This window comes from Notechis scutatus, unplaced genomic scaffold (genome assembly GCF_049901735.1).
Source record: "Notechis scutatus isolate UNSWTSFEM ecotype Mainland unplaced genomic scaffold, rNotScu1.2 NSCUCTG123, whole genome shotgun sequence".
Classification (NCBI taxonomy): domain Eukaryota; kingdom Metazoa; phylum Chordata; class Lepidosauria; order Squamata; family Elapidae; genus Notechis; species Notechis scutatus.
The window spans coordinates 11805-17402 of NW_028263009.1; positions in this window are offsets into that span (position 1 = coordinate 11805).

A 5598-nucleotide genomic window follows, 5' to 3' on the forward strand; every position below is an offset into this window, starting at 1 on the left:
GCCCATAACCAGTGTTTGGGATACACCCTAGCAGAATGTGCACGGCAGTCAGGCAGGCAGGCAAATATGTGAGATAAACGTTTTTGTAGCTTACACTCAGTAAAACAGATGCACTGTGCTATCAGTCCAGTAATATATCTCCTTGCAGTAGAGATATAAAGAAGTCAAACCTCCTTTCTTCCTTCGATGTTCAAAAACTCAGCATCAGGGAACACGCAGTTAGCAAACCATCAATCCATCATAGTCAGCAATCCATCAGGTTCTCTTGCTCCCTCTTATGGCGGTTTTACAACCGCACCCAAAATTACATGCTTTGCAGTTTAAAGTGACACACACTTAAACATACTATCATAGTTTATATATATTATTTTACCCAAACTACGTTAGGTAACCTTGTTATTCCTAACAGGAGGGGTAGCACAACTTAAAAAAAATAAAAAGGACACACTGCACTTTGTTTAATTATCCAAGGCTCTTATTATAACTCTCTTCTCCACAAACTTCAAAACCAAGCTTCAATTGTTGATAGAAATCCAAAAGAACACCTGCAATAACACTCTCCCGTGCTCTTCCCTCTATCTTATCATGTAGCAATGTCCTTGAAAGGGAGTCTCAGATCTTTCTTTCTCAGCTTCGTCTAACATTTTCAAGCCTCTAGTTGGCAGTGTTACAAAGTTTCTTTGCTCTCACTTTCCCCCTCCTTTCCCAGACAAAACGTAATAGAAGTTTAAAAAAAAGAGAAAGTATACAAAAAAAAGGAAAAATAACTAAAGGGAGCCTCTAACCTAAAATGTTGCAAAATCACAAAAGAGAAGAAAAAATAAATGTAAATAGGAAAAGAACCAGTCCAGTTAGCAAATGCAAAATCACGATAGAAGTCCAGCAATAAGAAAATAAAATAAAAAACAAAGCCTTACTTTGACACTTCCGTTTAAAACCGCCGCTTATTCAGTTCTGTCAAAACTTTTACAGATTCTTTCTGTTCCTTAGGGTGTCCTTTTAAGCCTTAGAATAATAATATAAAAAAAAAGTTCTCACCAAACCGGCACACTTTCTCTTTCTAATCTCTTCCGCTGTCCCAACTTCAGCAGCTTTAATGGCTGCCTCTCTGCCGCTGACAAGAAGAGCTTCTCCTGGATCAACCAGGGACTTTGTGGTATCCCTGGGATCTACAGGATGTGCTCTTCACTATCGCCATCTCTTCGGGATGGTTTAGGTCCGTTTGGACCGTCCAGGAGCAAAGTTATCGGCTGCGATCTCAGACCTCCGAGATTGCATGCCGTATCGTCGTGATGCCAGCTCCGCCCTCCTTACGGTTTAAATATTTAAGACAGTTAAATATTTAACAAGATTGTATATAAAAATGGAACACAAAATCATATTAAATAAAAAAACAATTAAAAATGCAATGTGAATTTCTGTGTCATCCCTACAATTCAAACTATTAGATTCAAATTAGCAGATGTCAGATAAAATGTCTGGATCTAAGATATAGGGCAGTATTATATGCTATTTTTGAGTACTGAAACCTCTTTCTCAGCTTCTATATCCCAAATTCTTTGTGGAACAATTTTTCAGCTTCTTCTCCAGATGTACAAGAGACTAAGAGACTGCAACTCCTAACACAAATTGTCACTTGTACAATCCAATAAGTCTTCAATTGAAATTTTGTCTGTTTTGGGACCCTGCCAGTTTCATCGCTTTAATTTTAAACTAATAGTTATATACCCTGAATTTATACAAAGTAGAAATGTTATAAATTCATAACTTACTGTATCTCTGAGGGCAGGTGCTGAACTCCTTTTATCCACCCCAAAGATACTCTTCAGATCCTGTAATCTTAATAATTTTTATACATAGACAGGACTATTGCCTACTTGATTCCAATTGAATTAGGCAGATATTATTGATATGTTAAAATGAACATGCTAATGGAGACCTAAAAACCTGGATAGTTTTTCAATAGTTGAATATTCAGTAGAAAATCCTCTATAGGGACCTTATGGCTCTTCAGGCCTTTAGTGGTGAATTTGATGATGAACATAATAGACTAAAACATAGTTTATATGTTCCCTAATATTCTGAAAAACAGCTCTTGAATTCTATGAAGATATTGGATCTGTTGTTCATCCCCACCACCCCACTCACCTTAGATAGAGAAAAAACCACACAAACCTGTGGGACTTTGTAGGTGCCTATAAACATTGACATCTGGATGGAGATGTCCCTTCCTGCTGCATCAATCAGAGCCAGGATGTTCTCCTTCCTCCCACAGCCTTAGTTGGGGACATTGGCTTCTCCAATGGAGAGCATGTCTAGCAAGGCATCTGAAGTGCGAAAAGTGCTCAAATAGTTGTCATGCATGTGAGTGTGAGATTGTGCAGCAGCTGGAAATTCTTGTTGACCATTTGAATAGCAAAAATTAATTGTAGGATAGTTTCAAAATCAGAAATCTTCCTAATGTAAAAATAATGTTCATGTTATAGTCAATAGCAACAACAAATACTTTTAAAATATATAATCCTTCACAAACCTGCTAAGCCTTAGGCCAACATTGATCCAATTCGAATGATCAATTATGCAAATGAGAGAGGCAACTGCAATTGTTTCAATCACTACTTAAAGAAAGGTCATTATTCAAATGATGAACTCAGGATTGAACTGAGAAAGGAAAACCATCTGGATTTCATTCAGGTTTTTTTTTCCAACCCCATCTTTGGATTTTACTCTCTTCCACAAAATAAAGCAAAAGAGGGAAGCCATGGAAATAAAAATCATTCAGGAAATTAGACAGGTCCTGCAGTACAAAAATAAGTGAAATAAGAAGAAAAGGAGAGTGTTAGAATTGCACATGGAGGGAGTGCAACTCCATCACCCTGCATGACTTACGAAGGAGAAGGTATGGAAGGAGGGCTGTTGAAAGACAACATTATAGGTGACACATATGTTTCAGTTGTGACCACACCAATGAGATGGTCTCCAGGCCTGTAAAAGCTCCATGGATTGTACCCATACTGGTGCTCCAAACTCAATGGGCATTTCCTTCTCAGCTTCCCACAGACTGATGGAGACACCACCACCAGAAGAAGCAGAAGCAGGAGGTCCATCATTCATGGCATTAAGCAATCCACTTCCTGTTTCTAACACAAACAACAGGAACAGTTGGAAAAATTGAAAGACTTTGAGAAGTGCCAGTGGCTTTCCTGATCTAAACAAAGAATGAGTTTCATCTGCAAAGGAGAGAAAGGTGCAATCAAGAGCAGAGCCTGTACCTGTCCCAAAACTTGGTCCCAGAGAGCTTCACCCAAGGAATTTACCCCTTTCTGATACAAATCCTTTGCATGTGGCTTCAGTCTAATGCCTATATCAAAGTCAAAAACTGGAGATATAGCATCACAGGTCTCAAAGGTCATAATTACATCAAAAAGCAACTTCTCCTCTTGGGATCCTGAACTTTTTCTGGGCTCCATTTGCAGAGGAAAGGCTGGAATAAACCATGTTAGTAAAATTACAGATACACCCCTGGGATCATTGTTCTGTTGTGGTTGTGCTCCTTCCTTCCTGTCAAGGCAAGTCCAGAAAGTTTCCTGGTGATGTTTTCAGAAAAAGAAGGAAGAGGCAATGAGTGGCAAGAGGCTTCATCCAGCAACTCCTGGGCCCAGCCGAGATATTCCGATATCTCCTGTCCCCCATGGCCCTCATGCTCAAAAGCTGCAGCAGCCATCTCCTCACCCTTCCCAGATGCATGGACATTTATTTTTATTTATTTTATTTATTTATTTATTTGATTTGCCAATTGTTTACAAGATAATAAGTATAAATGTATACATAGTTGTGAATACATGAAATGGGTACATATAAGAAAAATAAAAGAATAAGAGAAACAATAGGACAGGGACGGTAGGCACGTTGGTGCGCTTTATGCATGCCCCCTACAGGCCTCTTAGGAAAGGGGTGAGGTCAATAGTAGACAGTCTAAGGTTAAAGTTTTTGGGGTTTGGGGAAGAAACTACAGAGTCGGGTAGAGTATTCCAGACATTGACCACTCTATTGCTGAAGTCGTATTTCCTGCAATCAAGTTTGGTGCGGTTTACTTTGAGTTTGTATCTATTGTGTGCTCTTGTGTTGTTATGGTTGAAGCTGAAGTATTCATTGACAGGTAGGACATTGCAATGTATGATTTTATATACCATGCTTAAGTCAGACCGAAGACGGCGTAATTCAAGGTTTTCTAGTTCTAGAATTTCAAGTCTGGTGGCATAAGGTATTCTACAACGAGTAGAGGAGTGGAGAACTCTTCTTGTGAAATATTTCTGGACTTTCTCAATTGTGCTAATATCAGATACATAATGTGGGTTCCAGACTGATGAACTGTATTCAAGTATTGGTCTAGCAAATGTTTTGTATGCTCTGGTTAGTAGTGTGATATTACCAGAGAAAAAGCTACGTAGGATTAGGTTAACAACTCTTAATGCCTTTTTGGCTATGTAGTTGCAGTGGGCTCTAGCACTTAGATCATTAGAGGTGAGTATTCCAAGGTCCTTTACAGAGCTTGGGTCATCAACAAGTTCTTGACTATTCAGCTTGTATTTTATTTTCTGATTTTTTTGCCAATATGTAAGACAGAGCATTTATTTGTTGAGATTTGAAGTTGTCATTTGTTTGACCATTCTGATACATAGTCAAGATCTTTTTGTAGGGTAGCAGTATTGTCTGTGGTATTGAACAGCTTTACATCATCAGCGAAGAGAACGCAATTGCTCTTAATATGATCACAGAGGTCGTTTATGTAGAGTATGAAGAGAGTTGGTCCTAGAACACTGCCTTGGGGAACACCACTATTGACAGGTACTGGATTTGATAGGACGCTCCCGATTTTGACCATTTGTTGTCTGTTTGACAGGAATGCTTCTATCCAGTTATTCAGTTGTCCAGAGATACCATAGGATTTTATTTTTAGGAGTAGTTTGTCGTGTACCACTGAATCAAAGGCTTTACAGAAGTCTATGTAGATTGCGTCTATTACTTTGCCCTGGTCGAGTTGTGTCGTCCATATGTTTTTTGCAGTGTAAGAGTTGCAGATTACAGGATAGTTTTTTTCTGAAACCAAATTGTTTATTGGAGAGTAGGTTATTTGTCTCTAAGTGGAGGATGATGGATTGGTTAATAATTGATTCCATGACTTTACAGGTGACGCAGCATAAGGAGATTGGCCTGTAATTTTCAACTAGGCTTGGCTCTCCCTTTTTGAAGATGGGGATGACTGTGGCTTGTGACCATAGGTTAGGCAAGGAGCTGGTTCTGAAAGATTTTTCAAAGATTATGCTTAGAGGTTTGGCTATGACAGTGGATAGCTTTCTTAAGAAGTAGGCACATATTCCATCCGGTCCAATAGATAGAGATGGTTTTAGATTGCATAGTGCTTTTTCAACATTGTCTTCTGTGAAGTCGATATGTATTAGATCATTGTTGTTATCTGTGGTACGGCTAGGAAATACTGGGCATGATCCATTGCTGTTTACAAATACTGAGCCGAAGAATGTGTTAAAGATGTTGGCTTTAATGGTGTCGTCGTTGTAGTCTTTACCATCAGGTCCT